Source organism: Canis lupus, chromosome 17 (genome assembly GCF_003254725.2).
Source record: "Canis lupus dingo isolate Sandy chromosome 17, ASM325472v2, whole genome shotgun sequence".
NCBI lineage: Eukaryota > Metazoa > Chordata > Mammalia > Carnivora > Canidae > Canis > Canis lupus.
Genome location: NC_064259.1, coordinates 44571466 through 44598832, shown reverse-complemented (window position 1 = coordinate 44598832; position 27367 = coordinate 44571466). Strand labels below are relative to the sequence as shown.

Sequence of the window (27367 nt, the reverse complement as noted above, 5' to 3'; positions counted from 1 at the left end):
GGGAAAGATAAGTAAAGGACCATCTTTTCTTTATTCAGATCAAAACACATAATTCAGGGATCCCTGGGTGGCGCAGTGGTTTAGCGCCTGCCTTTGGCCCAGGGCGCGATCCTGGAGACCCGGGATTGAATCCCACGTCGGGCTCCCGGTGCATGGAGCCTGCTTCTCCCTCTGCCTGTGTCTCTGCCTCTCTCTCTCTCTTTCTCTCTCTCTGTGACTATCATAAAATAAATAAAAATTAAAAAAAAAAAAAAACACATAATTCATAGGAAAACATTTTTTTTTCTATGAAGGATAATTTCATTAAGAAAAAAATGGAAATTTTTATGATGTTGTCAACCATAATGGCTCTCCACTTTTATTTTCAGGGCATTCAAATCTGCTGTATTTTGAAATTGTATCTTGATATGCAGAAACCCAAAAAATGAAATGCAGACACACTTAAATGATTTATTTTACTTTCTTGTTGACTGTGCATATAGACAGGCAGACAGGCATATGAGATATTTATGATTATTTGGTTGAAAGAAAATATAAAATTTTACACAAGATGAGAATGTAACTGGAAAAACTTTAGGAAAAAATGGAAGTGCAATAATCCTAGTATTATTTTTTCTCTTTAGTGTATAATTGATACCTGTCCACTGTGATAAAATGGAATACTTCTAGGTTACATTGTATTTGGGAATTGAATCCTTTTTGCCATTATAATTCCTTTGTACTTAAAGTTCTAAGTAAAATGATATGATATATTAAAAACAAAAACGACATCTTTAGGATTTGCTCTAATCAAATGAAACACATGATAAAATGTCAAATTCTCAACATTGACAATTGAAATGAGGAGAAGATATAAGGCCCAACAAATATACAGTTGGATAAACATATAGAAATGTCATAACAAATCAATAAAGTAGATGCTTTTAAAGTATAATTGAGGGAGAAATTTGTTCTTTTTTGTGGACAAGAAAACTGAATTGAAGAAGGAAATTTATTTGACTAAAGTACTCTGGCAAGTAACTCAAATAGCTTTGAGATTGCATTAAGGCCAATTTCATGAAGTCCTGCTGTTGTTCTTCTTTTTCCTTCTTCTTTTTTAAGTTGTTATCATTTGTAACCCATTCTCTTTGCCAAATGGATTTCATTGCTTTTTTCCTGGAAGATAGAATTTCCCTTGATTTTTAAAATAACCTTTACCCTGGCACTTGGTATTTTGTAACCTACTTAATCTGCTTCCATACTGGACATATAATTGCATGAGATAAAGTGGACTAGTCTACCTGACTTTCTCTGACGACCTCTCTATTTCATATTTTATGCCATTGCTCAGTCAGGAAGACCTTTCTACCTGGAGTTCCTTCCCCTTATTATTTTTACCTGTCGGGAAAGGTAAGGACCAACTCAAATGTTGTTGCTCCTTATAGCCTTCACCTTTCAATCCAGTCAGAAAGAGTTAAACCTTCTTTTTTATTCTGGCTTTATGATTCCCCTTTCCAGTCAAGTAGAGGCAGAAATGTTGGATGAATTCCTTGGAGCTGCAGCCTGAGGCTGGGTAGCCATTGCTTATGGGAAGGCCATAGAAGGTGGAGCCAAGGGATGTATTCTATATTACAGCATCCTGGGAAGAAGCCAAAATCAGGCAATGACTCAACAACTTTGAATGGTTAAGCTTTGAAAGACAGCATAAACTGGAGACTCCAATCAGAATAGAATAAATGGTTTGAAATTGAGGAGAGAGATGACACCTGAAAAAAAACCACTTCACCAGAGAAGATGGAATTATTCTTAGAAGATATCTGCAGACTTGGTGGGGAAGAAGGTAGGCTCCAAATACCTTGATCTCAGAGTGGACAACAGATCTTTCTTGCAATCATCCTAATACTATAATATTTCATTTATCTGTAGTTGGTTGTTAAATTCTTATCTCATCTGATACATTTTAAATGTCTTCATAATCATGTTTTTGTTGTAATCTTCCTTATAACTATTCCTCAGTTAGTATAATGTCTGTCACATCATAGGTGCTAAATAAACATTTGTTTCATTTATTAAATTAATGTTAAACCCATCTTGTATTTAAGTATGCCATATTGACATTTCCAATTTTATACTTTTTTATTTAAAAATTAATCATTCATTTATCTTAAAAAATAACTACTTACTGGGTCTTGGGAATTATACAGAAAGTACAATTATTGTTTATTTTATCTCTAGAAGATAAGGCAAACAGTAAATAGTTACCACATTAGGTACGGTATGACAGGTTTATACATAGTGCACTATGGGAATTCTTATGAGAATAGCTATACTCTCAGGGAGTATAGTCCATTTTAGCTGAGTGTAAAAATGAGAAGGGGTCTGCCAGGGAAGTCCTGGGGTACAAATGCCAGTGAATGAGGTGGGATGGGGAGGTGATGGTTCAGTAGGTTAATGCACTGGGAACTGAGAAAAGGTAGGAGACCGCCAATGCAGAGAGGGGTCAGATCATGAAAGTATGCTATACCGAAGAATTTGAATTTTATTTTTTGTCTTGAGAAGAATGGAAGGATTTATGAAGGGGTTCCAAGTGCATTTCTTTGTTCTTACTGCTTTATCTTTTGCCTAAGTTTTGATGTGTCATTCACATGTGCTTCTAGGAATCTATTAGGTCTTACGACATTAAACCATCCAGGAATTAATGGAGGACTTGATATCACTGCCATAAACACAGTCACCAAAGCCAGTTAATGATTGTGTCTGCACTGGAAACTGCATTTCTCCATTTAATAACTCCTTTATCAAATTTAGATGGGAGTATCAGGCTTAAACAACATGTGCAGGCTGACTTTATTTTCTTTTTTTATCTTTTGAGATCAAAATAAAACATCATAATTGTTTCTCATGCCAAAACTCTTTTGGAATTGAATGTATTGATATTTATTGTGGGAATATCTAAGCTGTAAATTCTAAAAACACATTTCATTACTTTCCAAATTAACTCAGCTGAGGCAAAATGTGACCACGGCTTATAATGACTTGGTTAATTTGCAGTAACGTCCACTTGAACACAATAAATTGAAATTGTTATGTACAGTCCTCACAGTCTAACAGCATTATTTTATAATACTTAGAGAATTCATTGAATATCTTCACTCTTAAATGTATTGAGCCAGGACTTAATGATGTATAAACCTATATTCAAATGTGCCAGTGATACTACTATTTATAATCAAGGATAAGATGTGAGGACTTTTACAGTTACCATTTGCTCCTGAAGTTTAAAAAAAAGTTTGACTTAACTTTAACATTCACTGATATTCTATAAATTTTATTCTTCAGAAATTTTTAGTCAGTGAGAGTTTTATAAGAAACCTTGATATATTTGTTTTAAATTACAGCAGGTGGCTGTCTAAATAACCCAGAACCAATAGATGGTTGTCTCCCCTAAGCTATTATTTCTGAAAGGTCCTCAGGAACATAACTCCATCACTCTCTTGAGTGGATCAGTTCGATATTTTATTCCCTGGTAGTCAGTTTTCTTTTGATGAGATAACTTGTATCTCTTAAGTATCACTTGGGCAAGGTCTTAATATCACAGTCCCACATGTTTAGCTGCGACCCAGAAATAATTTCTCTTTACACATTCGGGATACATGGCGAGTTACTCTTGTTAAAGCCTTTATAAACATGGGAACAAATTTCTTACAAATCATTGTTGTTTGAAAAGTATTATTATCCAATTTGGATAATGGAATTAAGAACCTATGGATGAAATTTGCTGATTGTAACTTATCAGCCTAGGAGCCTATGACAGTACTTATAGATTACATTGGGAATACTTGAGGCTAGATGCAGAATTTAAACCACTTTTGTAAATTGAAAAAGAGATGAGAAATTTTGACAGTAAATTTCATTGGGAGCACGTTCAGCGAAGTACACTTTGGAATAATAATTAGCTATAAATTTTTTAAATGAGAATGACTCTCAATACATTTAATAAGTGAAAAAAGATCTAGAGATAATAGTGGACTAAATTTGAACATGAATCAGTCAACTCTTTTACATAAAATGTGTTGATTAATGCTATGCAGAGTTACAAAGAAAATGAAACAGATTATAATGTTGCCTTCAGGAGACCAGTGAACTAACAGAAGGGAAAATATACATATAAAAGATCCAAACTCTAAAGTATGTGTGTTGTTCTTATTCATATTATGAGGTAATTTGCCTACTCTTGAGTGTCTGTGTGACCAGTTGAAAGGACCAAATGTTAAGTGATTTTGCACTATTTTATTTCAGCACTGATAACAACCCAATTCGTTTTCTTCTGAGCTATTTCCTTCATATATAGCTTGGGAATATGTGGGTCATTAAATCATTACAAGCACTTGGCTCTAGAGGATTATGCTCCATAATGTGCTACTTGGTTTTTTGGTTTAAATTATTTCAGCATTTTTAAAGGAACTGTACCTGATCTTTATTTCTCTTTGTGAATGGTCAATAAAAGATGTTTCACCTTGAAAATTACATTTATATTTCTTGTAGTCACGTAGGCTTAAAGTTTTCATTTGTGTTTGCTTCCTCCCCACCCCACTCCTTATCAGCATATTCAGTCTGCTACTTAGAATTTTACTTTCAGAACTGGAAAGGAAGCATAGAGGCCATGTAGTTCAATTATCATCTGAGATATGAATCCTTTTAATAAGATCTCTGTTAAATATCCAGACTGTATTTCTAATACTTGGAATGACAATAACTTTCTAAGGCCCTTCAAATCTTCCTTCCTGATATTTTATCTTACTCCCCACCCCTGTCCCCCTGCCCCATTTTTTTGTCCTTTCAGCTTTTAACCTGGTTTTGATCATTATCATTCCAGGATGTCTGCAAATAGCCTCCTAACTGATCTTTCTCCTCCAGTTTTTCTTTCCTAGAATATCTTTACACCACTGTCTGAATAAAATTCCTAAAACACTTTGATCATATTGCTACCTGATTCAGAAACCTTCAGTAATTTCCTGTAGCCTTCAGGATAAAGTCAGAACTCATTAACTTGAAATAATCTACCCTAGACACATATTTCTGGGTTAAACTTCACCTTTTTCAGCTTCCCTGCCCACCCTTTGAGCTTAGTTGGTCTACTTGTATTAAAATTACATTGCGCTTGTTTTACTGCAGTTCTGAATGCTGTTCCCCTCCCTTACCTCTTCCTCTTTCACTAATATCTGCTTATTTCAGGACTATTCACATTTTAAGACCCAGTCATCCTTCTCTTTGGTAACTCTCTCCAGACCACAGCCAGCACACACTGGGATGTTTCCTTTTCTGAACTCCTAGAATGCCCATTTTCAACCTCGCTCACTTGGTGCTTAATGATGAACTAACTTGTGACAGTTCTCATATTGTTATATGAACTGTCATTTGTCTTTTTTTTTTTTTGTCATTTGTCTTTTCTATTGATGTTTACTTTTTTCACATATTTAAACTTGGCTTTTTTCCAGGTTTATTTTATAAGATGACATGATGTAGAGCAGATGGTTTACGAATTGTATTCCACCAAACTTTGGGGATTCCCACCTGTGTTAGGCAGAACATCTCTGCTTCAGTCTACATTTTATACTGAACTTCTGCCTTTGACTACTTTTGAGAAAAGCACTGAAACTAAAGATGTTTAAACACTATGAATGTGCAGGACAGGCATCCAGACTTGGCATACTGGCTTTTACCTCCAGTTTTAACTCTTTCCTGTTCTCTGCTTTAGTTTCCTCATTTAAAAAAATTATAATCTCAATATGTATTACCTTACATCCCTCCCTTCCAGTGTAGAAGTCTTTGATGCTGAGAAAATTAGCTTTATGAAAATAGTGATATTTTATTTTTAAATATTTTTTTTAAAAATATTGTTTTGGGGCGGATCCCTGGGTGCTCAGCGGTTTGGCGCCTGCCTTTGGCCCAGGGCATGATCTTGGAGTCCCGGGATCGAGTCCCACATCAGTTTCCCTGCATGGAGCCTGCTTCTCCCTCTGCCTGTGTCTCTGCCTCTCTCTCTCTCTCTCATGAATAAATAAATAAAATCTTTAATATATATATATATATTTTTGTATCATGTAAAAAATGTATATTGTAATGTGTAAAAAATATGTAAAGGATGTATTTATTTAACAGTTATGTTATGAAGTTGCTTGTGGTTTTTGGTTGCTCTTATGGCCAGAATGTTTCACATATGGCACATCAATTATGTGATAATTAACTATGAAAAAGGCAAATTACATTTCACTCTTTCCTCTTGATCAAAACATTATATGGGGCATTTGCTTGCCTTTTGCTCCTTCATACCACTGGCAAATTCTTCATTATCATCAGACCAGAAATTCTATGTAAAGTTTATTAAAAAATTTTTTTTCTGTGTAAAGTTTAAAACACTAAGGACATCATCTTCAGAAACCACAGAACTAAAAACAAAATGGCCATTGTGTGTACAAGCAGCTTAAAAAATATGAAGGCTGAATCTGTGTAACCAGAATGCCATTCCTTAGCTCAAACTTTTTTTCATATATCCTTGCAAAGCAGGAGGTCACCATAAAGACAGGTAATGTGTCTGTTACTGCTATGTATAAGGTACACAAAAGCCTTGATGCGCAATTTACTTGTGCTTAATCTCATACTTACAAGTATGTAAGGACACCAATAGTTGACACCACCAAAATATTCAGTTTGAAAAATGGAAGAATTTAAAGCCTAATATATACATAGTCTGAGATCTGCTGGGTAATTACAGCATAAGTCCAATTGTAGCCATAGTGAAATGGACCAATACTGGACATCCACAGCAGGTATTGACAGTGGGTAATTCAGCAGATTTCAAGCATAAACCAAAGTCTGCAGACTGGACAAAGATTGCCAAGGGATTAAGCATGGAATCAAGATTTTTCTAATTGCAGTCTTAAATATTTATTTTAAGAAACAAACAAAAATCCATTAAAAACACAGAAATATATTAAAATAGCAAGTCTGTGAAGTGGGTGTGTGAGGGCTTCTGCTGCTGGTCCTGGGACTTGTTATAGTATCATTTCACCAGGAATTTTTAAGTGTCTTTCAAGCAGTGCAGATCCCCTTCAAATTCTAAGAAATAATCTCTCAGGGATGCCTGGGTGGCTCAGTTGGACTCTTGATTTTGGCTCAGGTCATGATCTCAGGATTGTGGGATCCAGCCATGCCTTGGGCTCTGTGGTCAGCTGGGGAAATCTACTTGGGATTCTCTCCTCTCTCTCTCCCTTTACCTCTCCCCCTAACTCTTGTGTTCTCTCTCTCTCCCTAAAATAAATAAATAAATCTTTTAAAAAAATTATCTTTCATGTTCAGCATTTTCACTTTCTCCTCAAGCATATCTGTCTTATTTGAGTAGAGAATTACGGAGACATTGATGAATATCTGATTATTGACAATCATTTAAAAAATGCTGAGTGATTCTGTAAGGCAGATGGGCAGTCTATCTTGTATAAACAGTCTGGGCAAATCCACTTGTGGAAACAAGGAATCACTAATGTCATACCCTGGGAGGGAAGCATTCATACTAATGTTTCCTTTTTGATCTTTGACTACCTATCAGACCTTTCGAAAGGAACATACCAAGTTTCAAAGCTGTGCTTATGAATATTTTGGTAGGTTTTCTGGCAAGCAGAATATCGTCTTGTGATGGAATGTAAAATGGCTCTCCTCACTTATCTGTTATTAAGGAAATTATTTTACAGATTTGCTCAGCTGGAATTATCCATGCTAGGTTATAGGGATTCTGCATGCTTCTGTCTGCCCAGAGTGCTCTGAAACATAGCCAGAAAGATATTGAAAAACAAAAACCCAAGCCTGATATTATCACCATTTCTGAGCTTCCATGGGTGATTAGATGTCAGATATCATCATCTTGTCTCCATTGAGTTGATTTGAAAAAAAAAAAAAAAGGAAAGCAAGCAAGCAAGCTTCTTTTGAAATCTACCGGTACCTTCATAGCTTTTTGATTATGTTGCTGGAGACAGTGGAGCAGAACTCCTCATGAGGACTCCTTGAAATCCGGCTCATGGATGATCTGCATCAGCTTTAGGAAGGTGGGCTTTATGCTCTTGCCTGCACTCAGCAGCAGGATTTTCTCAAACTGATTCAAGTACAGTACTTGGGGTCTTACTTTCCCCAGGACAGACATTTATCCATCTCCTTGGACTTCTGTTGCTGCTTAGCCTCACCACCCATCACCACACACCCAAGTCAGCACAGATAGACAGAAAGCCTTGATACTCATTATTATTATTATTATTATTAATTAATTTATTTATTTATTTCAAATGATACTAACCACCCTAGAGAGTCTGCTTGGAGTGTGGTACCAGAGCATCTGTTTTGCAGTGAAAGGTCTGAACTTGACTCCTGGCTCTACAAATGAGGAATCCTGGCCAAATGACCTAACTCTATTGATCTCAATTTCCTCATTTCCAAAATAAAGATAACCATAACTTTCTCTCAGGATCGTTGTGAACAGCAAATAAGAACATTAGCCTACAGTGATTTGCCCGGTGCTTGGCACAGAAATTTCTTAAGTGTGTTACATCATTTTTCTTCTCTAATTACCCTTCTTTTAGATTTATTTATGAATGACTTTGAACTTAACTTTTCTCAATAATCAGAAAATTAAAAGATGACACTCTGTCACCATTCAGGCTCTGAAAACACTTGCAGATGACATTCAAAATTTGTTAGTAGTGGCAATTTCAATGCAACAAATTGCTGAAGATACTTAGATGTCTAGTTCTATTTGTTTTGTTAAAAAAAAATCGACCACTTTTCCTTGGGGAAAAGGGAGGAACTTATTTGAAAAGAATAAAGGGGACCTTTTTGGGGATGGACATTTTCTTTGTTTTAGATTTTGTTTTAGGTGGTGGTTACATTGGTGATTACAAGTTTCAAAACTCAATATACTAAGTATTGGAGCTTTCTGCTTGTTATTTTTACATCAATTTAAATAAAAGCACCAGCGTGACTTTTTACATTATTCAAGAAGGTTATACCTTCTGCTTTAGTTTGATTCCACATAAAAATTCCAAAACAAGAGTCTCATCATTTTGTTAGTCGAGGCTCGTATGTTTATGTGTTGTTCATAAGACCAGGTATTAGCATATCTGAAATGAAATTTATGGGGTGTGCCATGCTCACTGATGCATGACATCATTCATTTTTAGGGTTTGATTTTCTCTTGTGCTTGAACCTATAACTGTACTGGGCATCGAGCCTGTTGTAAATAAGTGGGTCAGTTACTTACAGAGTTTAAATAAAAAGCCTTATGCATTTAAACTTGCTCTTAAAATAAATTACAGTGTTTCATTCATAAAGTCAGAGATGTCTGTTTTCTCTGAGTTATTTGATTATGCATCATTTGAGAAAGAAATGCCTGCTAAAAGCTATTAGAGTATAACTTCCACTTTACCTTAAACTCATTTAAGTTAGTGAAAATGTGAGTATAGAAGTTTGCAGCCATGTTCTTCATATAGGTTTTATATTGAAGCTTTCTTTAAGCTTGTATGAGTTCATTATTTTCCTCTTTGATCTTAGTGCAGCTCAATTTAAAATGTTCATATGGGAACCATAGTTCACTTGCTTAAGGCATGTGTTTTAGATAGCATTAAGATATTACGGTCGGGGATCCCTGGGTGGCGCAGCGGTTTGGCGCCTGCCTTTGGCCCAGGGCGCGATCCTGGAGACCCGGGATCGAATCCCATGTCGGGCTCCTGGAGCATGGAGCCTGCTTTTCCCTCTGTCTGTGTTTCTGCCTCTCTCTCTCTCTCTCTCTCTGTGACTATCATAAATAAATAAAAATTAAAAAAAAAAGATATTACGGTCACCTGGAAGTTCTTATAATTGGACTTTATTGTAGGATTGTTGCTTACCACCCATCCACAAGTAGTTTCAAATGGGTAATATTTTCTTCATTATTTGAAGCAATGATATATTTTTAGTTTCATTAGTTTACTTATTTTTTCAGGTAAAATTTTCTAATATTACATTAAAAGGTATTTAATTGCATCAAGGTACATGTAGGAATTAAAAATATATTTAGCCAAGCTTCATAAAAAATACTGATTTAGAAATGTTATTTTTGGTCACTTTGCAATGCTATATTGATAAACTGGAGAGAGTGACATTTGCCTTTTCAAGATGGTGGAAAACATAAATTATTTTAGGCTTGAAGAAATTACAATAAAGTAGTGTAATGTTTTGATTAGTGGGAGAAACACTTTTGTTCATTCTAAATAATTTATTATAGATAGTCAAAAGATTATTTGAAAGTAGTAATTAGCTTGGTGCTTTCAGATGGCATTGTCTTTTCCCTCCCATGATTTGAAAGATCCAGCTAGGTCAGGTGTGTAAAAGTAAGTAGTGTTATAAGATGTTACCAGTTCAGTAGTGCTGGCACTTGGCATGTTTTTATGACAGTTTTGCTTCATATAGTGAGACTCTGAGCTGAATATATGTACTGTTCCTAAAGCGGGAGAATCTAAATTTAATCCCTCCCTATGTTCTGGATGGTGATGTTGTATCCTTTTTATCTGATACTTTAATATAAATAGTAACATTTTATGAATTAATTTGATAAATATGAGTGTAAAGTGTTTAAACAGATTATTGACACAAAGCTCAGATATATCTGTGTTGCCACTGGCTTCAGTAAAGAGTGGTCAGTGAGGTGTGCATAGCTACCATGAGGAAGTCTTTATGTGGAATAGTGGGTACAGACAGCCCAACATCTGAATGGTAGTTGTAAATGAATGAAGGATACCCAACACTTAGTGTAGCAACATCTCAGTAGCTCCATAACTGAAAACACCATTTCGTTACTTACTTTGATTTATAAATTTCTTGCTAAGATATTTGGCCTTTTTTTTCTAGTAGGACCGTTTTGTCTTTTTCTTATTAACATGGGGAATTTCATTTATATCTTTAAGATAATATTCCTTTGTTCTATAAAGTTCAAATATTTCTCCTTGGTGTATATTTTGCCATTTTAATTTTTGATGGGATCTTTTGACACTAACGCTTTTAAGATAGTTGATTTATCATAGTTTAAGCCTACATTTTGTGGGTTTCTTTTTTGTGGGAGGGCATCTTTGTAGGAATTCTTTTCTAACTTAAAGGGAGAAAAACATTCACCTGTATTTTATTCAAGTTTAAACATTTAAAAAGTGGTTTAAATGTTTTCTTTTTATATTCAACTCTAACATTCATCTAGAATATACTTTTTTATGTGTGGGTCAAGTAGGAATCTCGTTTTATTTTTTGATATTTGGAAAACCAGTTTCCCCAGTAGCATCTGTCACCTGTCTTCTCCCAGTTCACTGGCCGTGTACCCTCCGCCTGGCATGACTGTCCACATAGCACAGGTGTGCTTTGGGTTCTCTGTTCTACCCTGGCCTGTGTGATAATCTTGGGTTCAGTATGTTTTGTTTTATTTATTTATTTATTTTTTTAAAGATTTTTTTTCCTTATTCATGAGAGACACGGAGAGAGAGAGACAGAGACAGAGGCAGAGGGAGAAGCAGGCTCCATGCAGGGAGCCCAATGTGGGACTCGATCCCAGGTCTCCAGGATCACACCCTGAGTCAAAGGTGGAGGCTCAACTGTTGAGCCACCCAGGCGTCCCATGTTTTGTTTTAATTGCCAATTTATATTTAATCTTAATATCTTTCTAGGTAAGTATTGTATTTAATCTTTCCACCTGATGCATGTCTTCTTTCCTTTTAAATTTTTTTTTAATTTTTTTTTTCCTTTTTAATCTTTTTGTGTCTTAAATGTGCCATGCTTTTTTGAATTTTTGGGGGGATGCTCTTCATGTTATAATCTGGTACCTGGCCAACTTCTAAGTCATATGGAGGAATGCTGGTCTGTCTTGAGTATCTGGGTCTCTCTCATGGCCACAGATGTTCACTACTTTTTCAAGATCTCATCAGAGATTTGCTCCTATGCTTAAAGGTACTTAAGAGAGTCTATGACAGGTCTGAACTCTTCCACCAATTGGATGGTTTAATATAATCTTTCCTCACTCCTCCTTTGTCCTTCAAATTAAATGTGTCATGCCTCAGCTGTTAAATTAGAAACCTGTTTGTTTGGGATAAAGTTGGGACAATATGGTTTTACTTCCAAATCTTTGGTTATTTTTCAGCACAAAGGAAGGATTTTTTTTTTTTTTTTCTGAACAGAGTTGCCATAAGCTTGTGAACCATCTGACACTGAAAATAAAATGTGACAAATGGTCTGTTCTCAGATGTTACTACAGAATTTACTGCTAGTTCAGGAAAGGCAAGTAGATATAAACAGGACCTTTAGTTAAGAGTTATCCGTTCAGTGTAGCAACACCAGTTCCTTGATCAGATTTGGAAACCTATGCTTTTTAGGATGTCAAAGATTTGGAAATTTCAGAAATAAACTAGTTCCCCTGTCACCATTTTCTAGATACTCATGAAGAAAATTATTTTATCTTTGAGCTTATCAAATTCCAATTTCAAGAACTATGCTTGGCTCTCAGGAATCCTTAAAGAAATGTATGTTGAAAAAGTGAAACGGGGGCAGCCCAGGTGGCTCAGTGGTTTGGCACCGCCTTCGGCCCAGGGCCTGATCCTGGAGACCCATGATCAAGTCCCATGTCAGACTCCCTGCATGGAGCCTGCTTCTTCCTCTGTCTGTGTCTCGGCCTCTCTCTCTCTGTGTCTCAAGAATAAATAAATAAAAATCTTTAATAAAAAAAATAGAGGAGGAGGAAGGAATTCCTCTAAAAAAAGAAAGAAAAAGTGAAACAGGAGGTGGGATGTAGTGCTAACTGAAGGACATGTAAGTGACAAAAAAAAAATAGGTAGAACTGAATGTAGTTTCACTGTCACACCTCTAGATGGACAAAATTACTACTACAATATGGGATTTTACACATAATCACTTAGGTGATTTCCCAGTGATGTTAATTTTAGGAATTCACACCTAATTTAATTGTTGGCTGCTCTTACTCTCATAGAACGGGTGCACTTAGAAACTGATGTTTTGATTTGCAAGGATGCCAGAGGGAACACAGACAGCTGTGAAATATCTTCCATACCAGTTCAAGATAGTCTTTGCATGCAATGAATTTGGCAATAATTTCAGTGTTTCAAGGAAGCTACTGGCAGTTGTACCTTTACTTAGCATCCACTTCTGGGAGTCAGCTTGAAGCAACAGTTTTCTTCATGATTGCACGGAATTTTGTAAGTGCAGTATGGTGATACTTAGGATTTTATGGTGATCAGAAGTTTGGAATCAAGCACAATCAACTATGCTTCTGGATACTTTTTAAAGAAAAATAATTTGTTAAGTAATGCAGTTTGTTTAACGGTTTCTTTATGGTCCTTGTTGGGAAAGGTTTGGAAAAATCCAGTGGCTGAAATTGGTGCCACTGTTTCATTACCTACTCTTGGTTACCAGTTTCTTAATGAATAAAGCCAAGGCAAAGATATCTGAAAATTCATATTGAGGCAGCAGAAATTTAATTCAAATTTTAATGTACTATTATTATATATAGGGTGTGATAGGCAGAATAAGGGTTGCTCAAACGTGTCCATAATTTGACTCCCAGAACCTGTGAATATCTTCTTTTATATAGCACAGGAAGCTCTGCAGATGTGATTAGGGCTAAGGATAATGCGCTGGGAAGATAATCCTGAATTATGTGATTGAGTCCAATCTAATCACATGAATCCTCGAAAGTAGAGAACATTTCCTTGTTGTCCTCAGAGAGAGAGATGTAATGATAGAAGAAGGATCAAAAAGATGCAGTGTAAAAAAGGATTCCACCTGCTAGGTCTGGCTTTGAAAATGGAGGAAAGAGGCCAGGAGCCAAGAAATTTAGTGGGTTCTAAAGGTTAGGAATGGCTTTCTGCTGACAGCCAACAAGAAAATGCAGTTCTGCAACCTCTAGAAACTGAATTTGGGCAACAACCCAAATGAGCAAGGAAATGGATTCTAGAACCTCTACAAAGGAGGCAACTCTGCTGAAACCTTGGTTTTTGTCTGTTGGGACTCATGTTGGACTTCTGACCTGCCATACATTAGGGTCATAAATTTGTGTTGCTTCACTAATTTTGTGGTGATCTATTATTGTAGTGGTAGAAAACTAATACAAAGGATAACTTATTTTTTTTTCTTTTAAGTGGTCATGGATACAAAGGAGAAATGTAATTTTTGAAGGCAACTGGTTCTCAAAACTGGTTTCTCAAAGAAATCATTTTTTTTTTTTTTCGAAGAAGAAGAACCAAGTATTGGGTGACCTGTATATTCTCAACTAATATTTTCTTTAGGGTATATTTCCTGATGAAGGCATAATACTGACCACTTACTACCTGTACATAATTATGAGGAAAAATCAGAACCCTTGATTCAAATCAAAATTCATTTACAGCTTTGTGTTGATGTGGTTTTGCCACTGTGTTTCTTTTTCTGTCCAAAAGGGGCTGCGTATCACTTACTTCTTAAAAATGTTAGTTGGTTAGCTTCTTGATTGCCATACTGAAGAGCAAACTGCGATTGAGATCACCTCATATTATTTTCTAGATGAAAGTATCATGGCTGAACTTTAATGTGCAGAGTAAATCCCTCCATAATCTTGTTGTCAGATATTCCTCTTGGAGATGTACCTCCAAGAAGGATCATACATACAGCCCTGTGGTTATTTCTAACTTCTAGTTGGTGAAGACAGATCCAAAAAAAGGAATCATTTGTGTCTGCTATGAGTTTGATTTTGCTACAGTTGGGAGTTTATATTTTTTACCAAGGATAAAAAGTACAGGGAGAAATAAAAGTCCATCGGGTGAAAGTTCTTTGCCATTGACCATATTTTCAGCTGATAGTAATTTTCACCATGTCTATACAAAAGCACCTTCTTAAATATTCATGAACCTGTTCAGAATAGTTTTGTCCTGCAGTACATCTCTTCATTATCAGTAATAGGAAGTGAAGGCAGATAGATGAATGGAATTGAAAGTATACATGTGAGAATGAAAAGAAACCAGTGAAGTAATCAATTTTATCATTTACTAAATCATTCTCTTGGCAAAAAAACCAAAAAACCAAAGAGACATTTGGTATTTCAAGTGGATTTATTATCTTACTCCAAAGTCTATCCTAAATTGACTTTTACATTCTGTTGCTTTCATAATCTAACTAGTCCTGTTGCTATAATTTAGAGAATTGCAGGCAGTGTGGTGTCTCTACTTTGGTGTGAAATTAACAGAGTTTAAAAAAAACTTATGGGAATGAAGAAATATTGCTGAATGTGTCAACATGATGACTAAATTAAGAGAAATAACATAGACTATAAGCAAACCTTGTAATCTATATTATGATTTAGAAGTGGTTAAGAGTGTAGCCTAAGCCTACTTGCGTCTTACTGACTACTTGGTATTGGGAAATTTTTTACACTTCAGAGTGCCTCAGTTTTTTATATTTAAAATGGGGATTATAATGTTAGTTTTGTCATGAATATTAAATGTATTAACATTATAAAGTGCTCAGAACATTGCCAGGCACAATAAAATACTTAATTTTTTAATTGTAAACATTTTCAAGCTTAAACAAAATAATTGTTTGTATGATGAGCTGGTTCCTTTTTTATAACTAACTGGCATGTATCCATGACCTAGAATTGTACTAGAATTGTATAAACTTTGCCCCTCTTTTTTGTCTTGTTTTTTTTTTCTGAATAATTTAAAAGCATATCATTTCATACTTACATGCCACAAAGTGTATCTCTTAAAAATATGGAATATGGACTTTAAAAAAACATAACTGTGATGTCATTATCCCATCTAACAAAATTAAATTTATTTTCTTAGTTATGGCCAATACTCAGGCCCATAATTCGATTTTCCAATTTGCTTTAAAAAATATTTTTGTAGTTATTTATTTGAGTCTGAATCCACATAAGTTCCTTATACTGCACTTGCTGTTATGTTTCCTAGGCTTTTCTCCCCACTCCCCCTTCTCTCTTTTTAAGGTCAGTTTAGTGAGGTATAATTTACATGTAGCAAATTTTGCTTCTTTCAGGTGAGCAGTCCTATGGATTTTGGCACATGTATACAGTTGTATAACTACTACCATAATCAAGACACTCTGTCAAGGCCCTTTTAGTCCTTTCCCTCCCCATTACTGTAGTTCCTTGCAACTGATTTAATGTTGTTCCTATAGGTTTTATTTTTCTTTTCCGTAACATCGTATAACTTCTTTCACTTAATATACTTATTTTGAAATTCGTCATGTTTTTCCTTTTATCAGTGGTTTGTTTTTCATCGCTGAACATCATTCTGTCATATGACTGTTGCCACAATTTGTTATTGAGTCACAAGTTAACGGATGTTTTGGAATATTTTGTCATTTGGGTTGTTTTGGGTGAATATGACTAAGGTATAAATGTGCACATATAAATTTTTGTGTGGATATATGACATTTCTCTTGACTAAGTATCAAGGAGTTTTTACCTAGATCTGCTGGATCATGTGGTAATTCTATGTTTGGCTTTATACAAAAGTGCGCATAGTTTTCCAGAAGGGTTGCACCATTTTGCATTTCCCAAAGCAGTGTAAGAGAATTCCAGTTGCTCCAGGTCTGTGTTAGTGCTTGTTATTTTCAATGTTGTTTTTATTATCTAACCATTCATGTAAAAGTATAGAGTGGTATCTCACTGTAGTTTTAATTTCCATTTCCTAATTACTAATGACCTTGCAAAGTTTTAAATGCCCTTGTTTTCCTTACCCTTCTTGTAGTACTGATCAGCCTTTTTCCCATACCTTATTTTTTTATTGCATTGGCTGAAGAAACTAAAAATGTCTTTTTTTCCCCTTCATTTTGTTGTTTGACTTGATCCTTGATCTTCCATCGTTTCTATACACAGGAAATTAGCCTGTAGAACTTGATTTGATTTCAAGTTTATTGCTTTGATGGAATAGTTCATCAGCCATTTAACTTTGTATCACTTTAAGAAGCACCCAACATCAGAGTGACATTGGGTTCAGATTCTGGTGGTGTTATACCTCCATCATAAAGTTACCCATCAACTTTTCATCAAAGTTGTCCATTTACCTTTTCCTGAGTCAGTTATTTATTTAGTCCTGAGTCAGTTACTTATTTAGTTGTTACCAAATAGTCATATATTCAAATTCTCCCCTTCCTCTCGATTTATCAATTGAATATCTTCTGTAAAGGAAGACTTTGCCTCATGTACTAGAGCCAGCTGGTCACCCTAAGGTAGAGTTTATAGAGAAAAATTGGAATTGTTAACGTGTATTTATTTATTCTTTTTTTTTTTTTTGAGAGAGAGAAAGAGAAGTGGAGGAGGGGCACCGGAGAGGGAGAGAGAGAATATTAAGAGGCTCCATGTCCAGTGCAGAGCCAGATGAGAGCCTAGGTCTCATGACTGTGAAATCATGACCTGAGATGAAATCAAGAGTCAGATGCTTAATCAAGTCAGACCAAGCCCAGCACCCCAGAGGGGCACTCTAACCCCTTAGAGGAAGAAGCTAGTTTCCCTGAAATTTCTAGTGATAATTAATGGATGGAAGTAGGAGTGAACTATTTCTTTGTTATTATTATCTTTCTCTTGAGTGTTATTATGAGTTCACGGGCTTTATATATTCATTTCTTTCAGTCAGTTTCAGTGATTCCTGTTTAGTTCAAATTCAGGTTACATTAATGAGATAAAAAAGAAACAAAGTGTAAAGGTGCATAGATTTTCATCTGTACTTGAATCTAGTTTCTTGACATTTTTTTTTTCAGGCCTGTTGGTATATGCACCAACTTCACATTCATAAAATTATCAAGTTCCAAAAAAAGAAAAATAACCTGATAATAGTTCATGGGGATTGGTATAAATTAATAAATTAGGAAGAATTTACATTGTTATGATAATGTGTGTTCCTATCCAAGAACATATCATTTCTTTCTATTTTTTGAGTCTATTTTTGAAACTTTGAGAAGTGTTTAAATATTTTTCCTTATGTAAGTTTTTCACATTTCTAAATAGTTTATCTTTTTGGATGCTATTATGTCTTTTGTTCTATTAGATTTAAAATGTAAAAAAAAAGATTTAAAATGTATATCTTTAAAAAAATAAATAAAATGTATATCCTTTCAGCGTATATTTGGTTGTATGTATATAGGCTATTATTTTCTGTATGTGAATTTATGAATTTGCTCTTTTACTGGTATCTCTTATTTTTTGCAGTAGTTTTCCAATTGATTTACATGGTTTTCAAGATACTTATTTGCAATGAGAGATAATTCCTGCCTCTTTATTTCTAATTCTATCTCTCATTGCTTTGGGAGTAAAGGGTGATGGTAATAGTGGACATACCTTTCTTACTCCTAAATTTAATGTCAAAAGTTCTGGCCTTTCCTCATTAAGTAAGATTTGCTTTTATTGTATAAAAAATGGAAACATTGGGATTGGTTTAATATGTGGTTCTCTAACTCATAGTTGACTGACAGCTGCAAATGGCATTTTAATGAGAAAATTCATCGGTGATGTGGTTTCTTCCCTTTAATTCCAGGTACAGAAATTAATGCACTTGCACAGTTGGGCACACTTGCCTGATCTGGTTCACACTTCTTATGTGAGTCATGTCAGCTTCTCACCCTCACCCCTGCCCCTATTGTCAGGCAACCTGACCAAACATCCCCTAGGATTCAGTCCTCATTTTCCACTCCTGGTTCTCAGCTTACATTCTAGACCTCCTTTCCTAAAGGAGACTCAGAAAATAATATATCTAAGTGTATTCGTGACCTAAAACTCATTGAAAAACAAAAACATTGGTTTTAGAGTAACACAAACCCCTAGAGGACTAGACAGAGCTCCTGAAGTGATGTTTGGCCCTTCTGCTTCTCAGCTTCTCATGTGGGCCCACTTTCTTTCTTGCTGTCTGCATAAGGGTGCTGGACCCCACAGCCCTCTGCACATCACTGCCTTCTCTGTTTCTCTCCTGTGTAGTAAATCTTTAAAGATTACCAAACTGTCAAGAGTGTAGCATTCTTTTGATTATTTTCTGTCAAAAATGTCACCTCCTAAAACCCCGGCCTCCTGTCTTATTTATTATTGTCAGTGCTATCAGCCTTGTGGTCAGATGTGTTAAATTTCGGAGTCCAGCTCACTGCCTCTTATTCCCCTATTCAGCCTCTGGCAGATTCCCTGTTTTTTAACTGCATAACGGTGTTTTATCCCTTATTTTCATTCTCATAGTTTTTCTTTTCCATAAAGCCTTCCATTTTTTTAGGGTATTTTCCTTTGGTAGCACTTTCCTTTTTCTCTGTTATTTTTGTGTTGTAAGTATAAAAGTTCACTTGGGCAAGCCTTCATTATCTTACTCGTTATCCCTTATAATTTTACTACTTACCTCTAAATTCCTGTAAAAGCAGATCTTTAGCTTTGAGTTAAGCTTTCTAGCTAAAGATAAATTTGAATTTACTTTAGCATTTTTATATTTATTTATATCATAAAATATATCTTGAGTTCCTGTTGTTCTCAGTAGTCTTACAACTAAATGAGATATTTGAAGTTGATAATCTTCCCAGAAATTGAAAATAGTATAGCCTCTTACGGATGAAAAAAAATGCTATCTGAATGCTATCTGATAGATATGTGGATTTTATGTAATAAAAAATACATACTAAAATTTTGTAATATATCCATGTACATTTATGCTACATGTAGAATTACTTGTCATTGTACAGCAAATGCACTGAGAAAAAAGAGAGCGAATGAGATAAGAAGCATCATCCATTTAACAAATATATAGAGTTTCCTGAACTTATGGAACGCTCTGAGGTACTTCGAGTCTCTTAGGGATGCCTGAGTGGCTCAGCAGTTGAGCATCTGCCTTTGGCTGTGATCTTGGAGTCCTGGGATCAAGTCCCACATCAGGCTCCCTGTATGGAGCCTGCTTCTCCTCTGCCTCTGTCTCTGTGTCTCTCATGAATAAATAAATAAAATCTTTAAAAAAAAGACTTGGGAGTCTCTTGAGGCAGCAGTAGAGTTAAGATTGCTATACAAAATATTGGAAAACAATATTGGTATTTGTCTATGGTAAGTACCAAATAGTAAGTACAGAGAATGACATATATATTCAAGAGGGTATAAGATCTTTCAGTCTTTGCTATTCAGATAAATTAATGAAGGAATGATAAATCTAGAAAAGAGTACTTTCCTCATAGGATTTTGGAAGAGCCAAATGAGTAGTGGATAGAAAGGTTTAGCAATGTGCCTACCACACAGTAAATGCCCAATACATGTTAGCCATTGGTGTTACTAGTGAGCAATGGGTTTGAAATATCCCTAGTTCTGTGTTATTGGCTCTGTGCTTTAAACTACTAGCAGACAGGAATCACATTCTGTTCTGAAAATGGAAGAATCTGAGCAGGATTTATGTCCAAGCCCTCAGCAAACGAAGGCTATTCTCTGGAAGTAGTTTTGGGAGTGAGCCACTGTTTGGGAAGCTGATCAGAGAATCATAGTTCCATATAATAAAATGTATGTTCTATAATTTTAGCCTTGAAAAAAATTATTCATATTTTCTGTTTTAAATGAGATAATTGCTCAGTTTTCTTCATCACAAGACTCATTGATTTATATATTAGAAGTGTGTATTTTGTTTCCTAAACCAAATGGTCTGAATTGTTTCCTCTAACTATCCATTTTTTCCACTGCTGAAATTCTTTTACCCCCATTGTCATTTAGAAGATAGGAGACATATTAGTGGGAAGAGTTGTGTTTCATGTAGATTTTCCCCAGACTAAGCTTAACCAAGAAAATGAAAAGTTGGGAATTAGACTCAATATCATCAGGAAGGAAGCAAACTATGTTAAATAGCACTCTTGTTGATTAAGGAAAGTTGTTCATCCAGAATCATAGATGCTTTACTGTGACAATTTCCAGATTTTTTTTTCCTGAGACACTAGTTTACTCCTAAAAGTATCAGGAAGGCATGGATATTAAGCAATGCCTGTGGAAGGGTTAAACTGAAAAAAAAAAAAAAAGTCACTGTCTCATTGCGCTGCTGGCGTCTTCTGTCTTCTCTCTAGAAATTTGAAGACTGATCTTGGTAAAAACAAAAAATGTGTTCAGTCTTCAACTTTAATTAGAAAGCAAGGCTTAGAACTTTCTCTTCTAGGTATATTCAGTCACAATAAATATTTTCACTATAGATGGCACTTTGCTTTCTATAATCATTACTAGAATATCTGAGCACTTAACTGTTCACATTCCACCCTCATTCTGTCACTGGTTATTTTATATTACAAGATTGTGAGTTCTAGTATTTCTTTTAAGTTTGATAGCAAGGGAATGAAAAGGTAAAGGTTTCTTTAAATCATAATTAAATCTGATTTCATAGGTTATACCTGCTGTCACTGCACCTCTAAGGAAGCCTGTGAGCTTTTTTTTTTTTTTTTTCCACTGAGACTTTGTTGAAACATATATGCTTAATCACACTATGCTGGTCCATATTTTGCAGTGTGTGTCTTATGTGTGTGTGTGGGGGGGACGGTTGTTTTTTTACCTCCAAGTTTTTGTAGTACTTCTCAGGGAATGCAAAGATGGTTATATTTAAAAAAATTCATCAGCTACTGTGATGAAATATGATGAAATGATGATGAAATATGATGAAAATCTATTGTGTTTTAACTTACTGAGTATCTTTACATATTCAGAGGCCATTTGATATTTTCTAAATGATAGGGAGTTGCTTAATATAAAACGTGATATGGAGAACTTTGCACGTCAAGGGAAAAACTGGGTGATAGAATATCCTTCCTTTATTTTTTTCTATCATTTTCTTAATTTGAGATATTTCCATAAATACATTCTACTCATATTTTAAAACTTTTGCTTTTGCCCTTTAAGAAAATCCTACATTATATTTGCTTTTTAAGGATAAGAGCTTTTCTATGGCTGATAGAGACCTGTTTCTGGAATATGTGATAACTATTGCTACAGTAAACATTATTGCTGTGCAGTATTAGTAGTTTGCTTTTTAAAAACTTATCAGATGAGGGGAAAAGATGTATTTTATTAGAAAAATAAATGGAAAATGAGATATTATCTAAATTTTATAACATATAAAAAATAGCTTGTCTTGGTTTTTGGCCATTTCAGATGAAAGCCACTCTTCCTGAATAGTGAATTTCACCATTTTGGTTTTGCTCTGAGCATAAGGGCTGAATGTAAGGTGGTGTTTTATCTCCCACTTCTCTTTTCTCCTAAAGTGTATTTATATTGCTTTATAAGACATAGCACATATATTTATGTTGGCATACAGTTTCAAAAGATCAGCCTAAAAACTGAACGTAATAACCAAGTCTTTTATTGTTTATATGAAGTGAACTGTTATAAAATACTATCATCATTAAATGTGATGATTTTAACTTTTCCTATGAATTTTATTTTGAATTACCTCACACTGGATCACTTAACCTAGTATTCTGGCTTGTACCAGAACACTATTTGGTAGTGACTGGATCAAATGAGATAATTCATATGCAAATGGATTGTCAAAAGAATGTATTTATAGATGTTATTTGGTATTACTTTAAACCATGATTTGGAAAAACATATTGGAACAAGTGGTATGATGGAATGTTTCTGACTTTAATGCTTTATCACACCTAATGACCTGGATGACTACATATTAGACACAATCAGGAAGAAACACTCACCCTGCAGGGGACAAAACAGTGGAGTGTCCCATAAGATTCAACTTTGATTATTTAAACTTCACCATCATCATTTTGCTTTATAAAAATATTCCGGTGACATTTCCTCTAATGAGTTCCTTCCCATCAAAATCATGGGAAGAATTCTGCTGCTGACTGTCTAGTAGTGGATCCATGAGTCTCTATTTTATTTTAGCTCTCCCAAACTTTTTGAGCCTGAAAGGCCAACAGTTGGGAGGGGATATTGGTCTCCCCTAGAGTCCTATCTTTTGAGAGAGGATGTTCAGGAGTGACGGAAAGGGAGAAAAATTCTGGTATTGCTTTATGAAAACTAATCTGCATTTTTTTGTATGAGGAGCCTGTTCTTAACAGTATGTTCTCAATAAAGGTGTTTTATTCTATTGGTTGTTTCTTTTGACAGTGACTTAGTGTTTGTTTTTGTTTTTGTTTTTTACTTTCTTTTCTACCATCCTTCCCTCCCCTGTCCAAAGGGTGGTCATTAGAGCTGGTTTTAATACATTTTTTCTCTGGACTAAAAATCATCTTTCTTCCTCTCATTCACTTAATCTTGCTTTTTATTGCTTTCTCTCCGAAGAGTAAGAACTGATGAGTTGCTTTTAGCAGTGGCACCAGATAAACATTTGATTATATATGTGGGAAAATTCTGGGGTTTTTGTTGTTTTTTGTTTGTTTTGCTAGACTCTTTTGAGACTGGAGCTAGCAGTTTGTTTAATTGTCCTGATCTTCCAAGATGAAATAGCACCACAGACACACAACCCTCACACAAATTCTTGCCTTTATAAATCCAATGTCATGCATAATTAATGCTATGTTAATTATTGGATTGATCCAAAGAAAAAGTTTGTGACTCATGTAGCAAAAAAGAGATAATCATTGATTGTTTCAGGACATTCAAATGATCTGGTTTTACATCTCACTCATTTTTTTTCTTTTTTTTCTGAGTCAAGTCCTTTCTCAGTCTCTTTTCCAATTTACAAGAAGAGTTGATGCCTAAAGGATCTTTTTCTAAGGAGCCTCTTAGAGGTAAATTCAGCGACGAGTTCAACCCAGCAAGTCTTTATCTAGTATTTACACAACATCCTCAGAATTGTATTAGGATTTGGAAAAACCAAACCACATAGTCTTCTGTCCTCAAAGGAGATTATGGTCCATCTGGGGAAAGAATGTAAACACAGGAATACTTTGACAAGATGAAATTATATTTTTTTACCTTTGGGTAAAATCCTTATTTTTTTTTTTTTAAGATTGATTGATTGATTGATTGATTCACGAGAGACACAAAGAGAGAGAGAGGCAGAGACATAGGCAGAGAGAGAAGCAGGCTCCATGCGGGGAGCCTGATGTGGGACTGGATCCCGTGCTCCAGGATCATGCCCTGGGCCGAAGGCAGGCGCTCAACTGCTGAGCCACCAGGCATCCCTAAAATCCTTATTCTAATTCCAGCTTTATTTCAGGCCATCCAAACTCTTCCAAATTCATTTTCTCCCTACCCTGCCTGAGCATCATGGTTGAATGTCTCTCATGAACACTTACCAGCACTTCAGTTCCATTGTCACCTTCACCAGTATACTTTACTTAGATGTTCCTCAACCCTAGAACAATACACTTGACCTTCTCCTGTACTTGTGATATATTGCTGCCACTATAGAACATTATGAGCACAGTTGGAATACTGTTGTAGAGCATCAGGAGCAGTCTTCGGTTACTGTGGAACTATCAACACTAGATTTTGCTCACTTTCAAAATTCCTAAGTAAAACATCTAGCTCTGATTATAGCTTTATTTATTTGCAGCTCTTAAGTGAGCTTTTATACCTCTGCTCTCTCATCCACCACACTTTTTTTCTACAGACTTATCGCTAGGTGGTTAACTTCATCTCACTCTCTCATACTCTCTCATACCATGCTCTTGCTTTTTCTTCTTTCTCTATTCCCTGTTGACACTGTCTGGTAATTTGGTAACTGCTGACTCACCATCTTCCTCATGTTCATTACCTCCCCTATGTTCATGACTCACCTTTTCAGCACAATTCCAGCACCTGTCAGTATTTTCTCTCCCTTCTTCTCTCTTATACCCATGTGAAGAGCACTTCTGAAGAAATCTTGTACAGTGGTGCAGGTTGTGTCCACTGAAATCCATGGTCATCAACTGTAGCTGAGCCCCAGTGCTGCCCTCCCCTTTTTTAAATTCAGGGACTTATTTGCTTCATTATTTTTTTACCTCTAGTTTTTATATTTTATTTTATTATGATAAGATCGTACAATGAGATGTGCCCTCTTAAAATTTTAAATGTAGAATACATTATTATGGGTGGACTCTAGGTATGGTGTTGTACAGCAGATCTCTAGAGCTTATCTTGCTTACCTGTAACTTGATGCCCATTAATTAACAATTGCCCATTTACCTCTCCATTCAGCCCCTGGAAATCACTATTTCACTTTTTGGTTCTGTTTGAACAGAATAGTCTGGTTTGACTATTTTAGATACCTCACATAAGTGGAATTATATAGTCTTTGTCTTTCTGTGACTGGCTTCTTTCTTTTGCCAGGATCCTCAAAGTTCACCCATATCATGTATGCTGTTGCATGTTGCAGAATTTCCTTCTTTTTAAAGAATAAATAGTATTCTATTGTGTGTGTGTGTGTGTACATGTGTGTATTTTCTTATCCATTCATTTGTCAGTGGACATTTAAATTGTTTATACTTTTCTTTTTTTTTAATTTTTATTTATTTATGATAGTCACACAGAGAGAGAGAGAGAGGCAGAGACACAGGCAGAGGGAGAAGCAGGCTCCACGCAGGGAGCCCGACATGGGATTCGATCCCAGGTCTCCAGGATCGCGCCCTGGGCCAAAGGCAGGCGCCAAACCGCTGCGCCACCCAGGGATCCCTATACTTTTCAGCTATTGTGGATAGTGCTGCAATGAACATGGGAATGTCAGCATCTCCTTGAGATCCTAGTTTCAGTTATTGGGGATAAATACCCAAAAGTAAGATTGCTGGGTCATTTAGCAGTTTTATTATTTTTTAATATTTTGAGGAACTTCTATACTGTTTCCTATAGTCACTGTACCATTTTTCAATTCCACCAACAGTGCACAAAGCTTCTAATTTCTCCACACTTGTTATGTTTTTGTTTTTGTTTTTGATAATAGTCATGCAGACATGTGAGTTGTGGTATCTCATTGTGGTTTTGATTTGGATCACTCTGATGTTTAGTATGTGGAGCACATTTTCATATTCTTGTTGGCCATTTGAGTATCTTTGATGAAATGCCTATGCAAGATCATTTTCAGTCAGGTTTTTTCTCTCCACTATTGAGTTGTGGTTCTTTATAGAGTTGGGATATTAACCCCTGAGCAGATATAAGATTTGCAAGTATTTTCTCCCACTCTGTATATTGCTTTTTTCATTGTGTTGGTTTTTTCCTTGGCTCCATAGAAGTTTTTTAGTTTGATGTAGTCCCACTTGTTTATTTTTGTTTTTATTGCTTGTGCTTTTGGCATCATGTGCACGAAATCATTGCCAAGACCAATACCAAGGAGCTTTCTCTCTATGTTTTTTTCTAAGGGTTTTATGGTTTCAGGTCTTATATTTAAGTCTTGAATCTATCTTGCTCTTGTTTATTTTACTTGTTTTTTTATTGGTCTGAACCAAGTCATTGCCCATGGCATTTATTTTTTCCAAATCCCCCTATTAATATCTACCTCTTCCCACTTGATACTTTCTTGTTTAGAGTGATAGTATAACACAGAGATTTGGAACAGGTACTCACCATGTAGACTGGGCTTAAGCCTGTGCTCTGCAAATCAGTTTATGATACTGGGTAAGTATTTATCTCTCTTTGCTTCTGTTTCTTGATCTGTAAAATGGGGATGTTAATGCCCATAGATGATAATGCCACCTATTTGAAAGAGATAGTATAAGGATTAAATAAGTAAATATTGGTAAAAAAAAAAAAAAAGCACTTAAAATGCACCTGCCACATAGTGGGAAACATGTTAATGATGTTTATTATTGCATTTTTTTTTATCACTGATAATATGGAGGCTTTTAGGTTTCATGCTTCCATCCTACGTACTTATGATTTTGTCAACAACTCATCCACTCTTACTGCATTTTCTTTATTCTTAGAAATGGTGCATTAAAAGATCATCTTTCTTTCTGTTTCTTCCTGCCTGTGGCCTAGTTTCATGTTTATCTCTCTTTCTCCCACATCTTAAGCCTATTGCCTCATATAAAATTCATACCCTGAGCCCATACACTTCTTTCATTACAAAAACAATAAAGACAGCATCATCATCACTATTCTCATCAGAAGCCATTAAAGAATAGAAAAGAATCTTCCTCTGATAATTCCTCATATACTTTCACAGGTCTTTTCTTCTTCTTCTCTTCTCTCATACAGATTTTTTTTTAAGGATTAGTCTTCCCTCCTTACTGTACTACCTTCTGGCTCTAGCTGAAATTTACTAACACTGAACAAGGAAACCAACAATTAGGTACTGGTTATATTCAAAGATTTGCTTTATCTTCTTAGTCCACTCTGACTCTCTCCTGGATTTCACACTGTTAGCCAATTTTGACTTTCGTGACATAAGTTCTCAGCTCAGCT

At 35.4% G+C, this 27367-nt stretch overlaps 1 protein-coding gene across 7 annotated transcripts in view; it reads left to right on the top strand.

Annotated features, from left to right (window-relative positions):
* The window catches only part of CTNNA2 (catenin alpha 2), a 1086013-nt gene that overhangs the window by 51091 nt on the left and 1007555 nt on the right, over positions 1-27367 (top strand). For 3 of the 7 annotated variants that reach the window (XM_025453751.2, XM_025453750.3, XM_025453744.3), the window contains exon 1: positions 1798-1819. The exons of 3 other annotated variants lie outside the window; for them this stretch is intronic. The gene's annotated coding sequence lies outside the window, so the exon portion shown is untranslated. Of the gene's footprint in view, positions 1-1797; positions 1820-27367 lie in introns of those variants that run through there. One more of the 7 variants, XM_025453752.3, reaches the window with a different exon arrangement.